At 41.3% G+C, this 7,713-nt stretch overlaps 1 protein-coding gene across 1 annotated transcript in view; it reads right to left on the bottom strand.

Annotated features, from left to right (window-relative positions):
* Positions 1 to 7,713, bottom strand: part of PTCH1 (patched 1) — a 113,801-nt gene that overhangs the window by 30,461 nt on the left and 75,627 nt on the right. The window lies entirely within an intron of this gene.

Genomic DNA, 7,713 nt, shown 5'->3' with positions numbered 1-7,713 from the left:
AGAACACTGCCCACAATAAATGTGGTTGGGCAAGGACCAGGAGAGCGAGATGCATGCAATATTCATTAACTATACTAAGCTACTGTTTGCCAGGTTAAAATAGAAGGTCTGTGACACGGAGGCAAGAACTAATAAAATACTTCAACTTTTTTTGTGCTTCAAATAGCATCTCAGCTGCTTCTTGAGCACAGTGTGAGTGAACACGATTTTGTCAATTTGTTCCATCTGTTCAACTTGTGCAGCTAATACAAGATGTGGGATCTGCTGCCAGCATGTGTAAAGATCACAGCCAACATCTATTCACTCTCAACTGCTCCTTTCCTCTCTGCCATCCTGTTAGGAGAGGGAAGGAAGGCTGAGAGGGAATACTTTTCAGTGCACAGTCCATGGCAGACAGAAAGGTGGAACTCACTCCACAGGGATCTCTTCACAAACCAACGTTAGGTCATAGTCAACGAGACCAAGCAGAATGCAATCAGGCACAAAAGCATTAGTTGTTCAAGCCAATTTAAAAAGGGATTTTTTTTTTAAAAAAAAAAAAAAAAAAAAAAAAAAAAAAAATACCCCAAGCACAGGTTTATACTTACCTGCTCTGTGCAATGGAAATTTCTCAGAGCGGCCCCAAACCTCTTCTCAGGTCCCCCCGCCAGCACTCGTGGCTCCTCTCCTCCGTCAAGTGCCCCCATAAAAAAACACTTTCTATAGGAGCAATTGGGCGGGTTCGACCCTGAACCTCACTGTCTACATCTATAGACACCAACTCAGGAACTTGAGCCTGCTCCCTTGTCACTGGCTTTGACGACAGCGGGAGTCAATGGATTTCGCTGTCTCAAGAAAGCCAGTGAGCCCACAAAGTGAGGAGAGAGTGCCACGGCAGACGGGCACAGCACAGGATCGAATGAGGGCTCAGGTAAGTAAAAGGAGGGGGGGATACTGATGCTTAAAATGTTTAGGCTTTAGAACCACTTTAAAAAATTAAAAGCAAAAAATGTAACATTACCAGTCCTTTGGTCCCCCATTATCGCATAAGCTGTACTAAAAACGCATCCGCTTTTGTTCATCTGCACTACACAGCTAATGGGGAGATTAAAGCGTCTGTTACCCCAACACTTCATATTCCCGATATGTGCCTGCTGTACCATGTACTTGTATGTTCTATTTGTATTGCTTCCTTTGTGTGAAATCCCTGGTGTTCCTGCTAGTCCCTATTAAAAGCTGACCACACTAAGCATGAGAACAGACTGTGGTCAGTTATTTAGCTGTGCTGGCAACTCAGCCTGGTCTCCTCCAATGATCAGACCCCCCCCCCACCTGCACAGCCTTTATCTGGGAAGATTAGTGTCCTGCTGTCCCCCCCCCCCCCCCCCCCAGATCTTATGCAGCCGAGAACAGAGGGAATGTGATAACATACAAAAAAAAAAAAAAAATGTATGTTTTTTTTTTATATATATACACAAATGTCCTGACTTTCATTTCTACTTCCAACTAAATAGGTGTTTTACAAGGTGATCGTTGACAATCACTTTAAAGTGGCTGTTAAGCCATGGAGTGTCGTTTCTACAATCCCCTCTATTCCATTAACTGATGTGCCCAGTGCATGTGGTTTTGTAAAAAGTAAGCCGTTCTATACTGTATTTCTGAACGCCTCTCCCAGTCTGGCAGCTACAGCGGGAGGGGCCGAGAAAACCCTGCCGACGTCAAATGGCAGCCAGTCAATTGAGCGCCGAGTGGCACTCGAAAATACAGCATAGAAGGTCTTATTTTTACAAACCCACATACACTAGGGCACATCAGTTAAAGTAATAGAGGGAATTGAAAAAAATGACACTCAGAAATGATAGCAGCAGTTAGAACTGACAGGCAGGGAGGGGAGGACAGTGCAGGGCCACGGATGATGGAGTCACGTAAACTGACCACGATGTCAGAACTTAGCAGCCATGATAAACCATGGTCAGTTTACAGGGGGGAGGGCAGGACCAGGCAGAATCAGCCAGGTATTGCAGGTGATACAGGAGGCCAAATGACACAGCACAAGCACTGTGCTGTGTAACATGCTATAGGGGAACAGGATCCATTTTTTTTTTGGTTACACTGTAAAGGCCTCATACACAAAAAAGCTCTTCTGAATGCCTTTTACCTGACAGGACAAAAGCAGCATTAAAAAACATGCTTAAAGCCATGTTTTTTTTAACAAGTTTAGACAAGTCAACACCCCTGCACCTAAACACCTGTAAACACCTATATGTGTGCATGGACACAGGGGTGTTCAGGGCAGAAAAATGTCATACACTTGTAAAACGGGCATTTGACAGCTGCAGTATGCAGGCCTCATGCACACTGGATGTTATGAAAAGGCCAGTAGAAAGCGGTAAGAGTTTTTCAGCTTTTTTGCAGTAGCGTTTTACAGCTGTACCGTTCTTTAACAAAAATTATACTTCCACAAAAGCTTATGGCACAAAAATGTTGATAAAATGCTGAATAGCCGCGTTTAAGCGTTAGAGCATTTTTACAGCTGAAAAACTCTTCTCAGAACCCACTAGTTCTGGATTTTTTTTCCAGCCAGAATACGCTCCTGCCAAAAACTGCTCATAACAGTCTGTGTGTGTGTGTATGGGCACATAGGATAACATGCTGGGGAGTTTACTGGTTGCAGAAAAAGAGAACATTGTGCATGGCTTTCAGGTCAGCTCACAGGAAGGGAAAATGACACTGCATTTCTGACAGGATCAACAGTATTTTCTAGAATTGCTTATAACCACATTTAAGGACCGGTAAGGGGTAACATATACATTTCTGTTCTTTGGTTTAGTCATCCTTAAGTGTAGCATTAGCAAGATTGTAATCACACCTCCTTCTGAAAGTAGTTGCTGCCTGGCTGCCATACTGAACCAGTGTCTTCAGTGCTTGAACAGGCAATTGACCCGTTTTAGGAAGGGACAACCTACGTCTGATGGACACTAAAGCTGGTCAAACATCCCTGCCATTAAGCCCTGTCCACCCTTCTGCATCATACGCAGGACCTCGCAGGATGCTACAACCGGAATGTATTAATGGAATTATGGCATGATTCCATTACACTTATGGATACCAGGCTTTACCTGTCATACACAAACCCCTAAACGTATCATTACACTTCTGTCTAACTCATTCGCTTCTCCAAACTAAAGTGACAAGGGTGGCATTTGAGTTAGCAGGTGTGCACAAACACAATATTTATACACATTCAGCAGATGATTTAAACCAGGATATCAAAAAAAAAAAAAAAAGTATAATTATATATATATATATATATATATATATATATATATATATATATATATATATATATATTTATTTATTACACACACATACATATATATATGTATATATACACACACACATATACATACACACACATATATACACACACACACAAGTATGTCTTTTTTTTTATATCTCCAATTAAAACGTAGCCTGTAACATTTTTTTTAGTTTGGTTGCCATTTCAAACTGACCATACCATGGAACCATTCTAGAGTGACAAGTTTGCGTCTCTTCTCTTGACTTGGGTGCTACAGGAAGCCATGCTAGCAGTTAGACACGGCTGCTATGCACCCTATGCATTTTGCATTCACACACGCTATAATAAAGATGTGCCAGACCAACAAACCTGTGCTAGCTTTGAAGGACCAATCAGATTAAAATCAACAGTTTGAAACCATTTCCCTTAAACCCAATTTACTGTTGGAAGTAAATGTAGGTCCGACATTTAGTGTGAGCGACAGTTTTCATTCAACTTCCATGTGAACGATTAAATAGGTTTTATCTAGCTGGCCACTGTGGTAGCAGAAATTACAACTTCTGAGCATTGTCCTAAACGTTTTATAAAATTTTTTTACAACTTGGTACATTCTGTTCTGATCAATATACAAAGACCTCAATTTATTAAAAAAAAAAAAAAAAATCACCACAATATACCTTATTTTTACTAAAGTATGGCTGTCTGCTCTCTAAGCACTTACAGTAATTACCTAACAGCTGCAGAAGGAATCAGAATACTGTTTCCCAGATGGAAAGCAGGGGAGCCCAGCAGATAAAACGATACAGCATTGAAAACAAATATAAAATTACAATCAGAGCACAAAAAAGAGAATCCGTTGGAAAAGAGATGTTATCATTTTTAAAGAATGCAATTACACAGCTACAGTTGCATTAACCGAGTTTGATCTGATTTGCTCTCTTTTTTTTTGTTTTATTTAACCTTTCACGGATTTGTCGTTGCATAGCAAAGTTTCCCAGTGGTGAAAGGCCTAAAACAATAAGACCAGTAAAAACTTGTGCAACTCTACAAACAATGAGGCATGTCCCGGTGCGATTACACACTGCTAACCCTACCCACTGGAGAATGTGACCAGAAATGCAATACCACCCAGGTCTAGCTAGCCACAAAACCACAACTGACAGACACAGTCCTCCCCAGAAATACCAAACAAAGGCTTAGAAACTCATCAAATATGAATCAAACCACAGCTATTACACATCATCTTAACTTCTCTCTTACACGCCGTCTATTCACTTCTTTATCAAGTACTTGGTCTTTTCTCAGTAGCCTACACTGAGTGTTTGACTCAATGTTGTAGTTTGGTGTGGAACATTTAGGTTAGGTAGATAGTGCTGCTACTTTGGAGCTGTACGTTTCTGGTTTGTATCCCTCCATGGGTTTTCTGCATGTAGGTTTTCCCCCTTAAACTCTATTCCTTCATGACTGACCAACTTGGCTCTGCAACAGCCTTTGTAAACGCGGGCTCCTTCAGCAGTTGCTAGGGGTCACCTGTCAGATATAAAATGACTGACCCCAATGATTTTAGCTATCTGAATGGGGGGGGGGGGGGGGGTCTTCATACTGGCCACAAATGTAGTAAGCATTCGTCCCACTGACCATCACACTAACGTGCCATGAACGGTAGGTATAGTAACTACTAGCAGGGGTCCCTGAGACTGGAAACTTACTTTTACTTCAAAGGGTCCCTCTGTGTTAAAGGTTGAAAAGGCTGATCTAGAGCAGTGGGTTTCCAAAACTACTGGCAGTGGGGAATTATTCCTCCCACTGACACCAACAGTGGAGCACTGTTCCGGCCACTAGTACCAATGATGGGGAACTATGCCTCCTCCTATTGACCACGTTTTGTAAATCCCACTGACCACCAAGCCTGATGCTTTGTGTACTTCCATTGATGCTGGGGTATTTTTTACTCCCACTGGCCTAAAGTCTAATGGGCAGTAAACTAGCCCTTTGTTTAGGAAGTTTAGAGACCCCTGACCTAGAACAATTGCAGTTAACTTATGTAAAGTCAGTATATGAAACACTGGAAAAAAAAAAAACCTCAAAGACTTCAGACATACTACAAGAGATGATCTGAGACTGCAAACTATAGTAGCTGGATGGTGCATATGTAATGCATGAGATGGTCGGACACTGGGAACATGTTACAGGAGACATTTGGTTTGGTTGTGCTCACCTGTCCTATGTGAAAGGAATCAGAGTAGAGAAGCACTGCAGCAAGGAGTATTTGTTCTTAAAGCGGGGTTCCACCCAGAAGTGGAACTTCCACTTTAAGTACTCCAAAAAAAAAAAAAAAAAAAAATGCATTTCAGGGGGTCCGAGGGGGGGGGGGGGGGTTAGCGGGCACCTAGTTTTGACAGGTATACGCCCCCACTTCTGCTTGGGCCCCCTAGCCATCTCGAGCAGAAGTTCTCCTCTCTCCAAACTTTTGGGACACATCGCAGGTCCCAGAAGATTGCCCGGGCCATTCAAGACGCTCAGCGCCACGTGCGCACCCGGCTGTGAAGTCCCAAGCTGTCACAGCTGGGTGCCCACACTAGTGATGCCGGCAATGACGGGAGGAGCGGCAATGGAGCAAGGCTTCGGGCGGCCGCATTGCTGATCGTGGGACAGGTGAGTGTGTGTTTATTAAAGTCAGCAGCTACACTTTTTGTAGCTGCTGACTTAACACAGAAACGGCTGGAACCCCACTTTAAGCAGAGCTTGTCTAGTTTGAAAGCATATTACAAGAGGAGGCTATCTAGTTGGAAGCATACTGAGCAAACAGCTTAAAAGGCACAGCAGGACCTGTAATGGGTCTGAATTTAAGGTGGGCAGACACTGCATCCAGAGACATCAGGCTACTACACAGCTATCTTTATATGGATGGACATCATGGTTTTATCTTCACTTTTGAAAGTTGAAAGATTTAATCTATATAAAATGGACTTTTTCTAACCAGAAAAGTTTATATATATATATATATATATATATATATATATATATATATATATATATATTTTTTTTAAGTTATCACTATTTTTCACTTTATATGTGAATAGTATCACTGAGCACGGTATCATATGGAATTTGTGTATTCATGATATTTAGTAGCATTTCATTTTTTCATATGTTACAGGAGACCGTTACTTGCATCACATTTGTTACTCCCAATAGCAAACTTTTTTTTTTTAAATAAAGGGAGCTAAACCGCTAAAAACAATTAACAAGAAGAAAATGGAATGGAATAGTCAAAACAGATAAGTATAAAAAGCATAAAAGATAAACCAAAAGATTTTGAAGAGGAGTTCCAGCCTGGGGGAAAAAAAAAAAATTTGCGTAGATCGCCGCACAATGATTGTAGAGATCTTACCTGAAGTGGGAGCAGGTAGCTGGTTTTGACAGGTATCTGTCCCCCCCCACAAAGGTGCCAAACGTGGCAGCGGAGGGGGGAAAAAAAAGCAAACAAGCAGAGCTCGGCTTTAAGAATTCAACCTAGGAAAAAGATTTTCCTTCACAGGTTTTAGCAGTGCAGGTACCATGCTATAGTGCACATACTGCAGTTCTTAGAAAGAATGTGTAGATTACACATGTCCCGGTGTTCTTTCTAGTAACTATGGAAAAATATCAGCACTATATAATTATAAGAAATTTATTAACAAGTACAGAAAAGCGAAGCTTTAATCTTCATCCTTTTGTCCTCAACTGATCCCCTGCACCTTATTTAATACAGGCAAAACCTAACAAAATCCAAGAATACATACTGTGTGTTTGTGGTAAATACATTTTGTGGGCTATTAGAAGAAAATTAGGCCTACCTTTGTTGCCCATTAGACAATGGAGCAGGATATAACCAAACTAGCTATTCCATGCAACTGTGAACCCTTGAGTATCAATGGTCTCAGCTGTGAAGTGACTAATAAACTGCAACCTCCAGTGCCCAGGTAATACAGGGCACATTAAATAAAAAAAAAAAAAAAAACCGAAAAGGTCACAGATATTATGAGGGGCCTTCAAAAAATTTCCACAGTTTTTTTAAACTCCATTATAAAAAGGAGTGAAAACTTTTTCAAGACCCCTCGTATATACCTTTACTTGGAATGTATATCCCGACTTTTAATGTGTCATTGTGGTAAGCTGCTGTAAAGGTGCATTGCCCACAATGGTTATAGTGGATTGGGATGACAATAAAAATGAATGGCACTGCAGCACAGAGCAGTACCACAATGCATAGAGTAGAAAGGGCTCTTAGCTGGCAATAACTCTTTCCCTTTCTTCTACTGGTCTTCAGAGTTCATCCTATTTATCATAAGACTTGTTTTTGAGGCAACAATCCACATCCAACTTTTGTGTGACGTCTACGGACACATTTACCCCTTGAAAGTGCTACTAGTGCAACATTTTGCCAACTA

Source organism: Pelophylax lessonae (genome assembly GCF_965119305.1).
Source record: "Pelophylax lessonae genome assembly, chromosome: 1".
Taxonomy (NCBI): Eukaryota; Metazoa; Chordata; class Amphibia; order Anura; family Ranidae; genus Pelophylax; species Pelophylax lessonae.
This window is presented reverse-complemented; position numbering and strand designations above follow the sequence as displayed.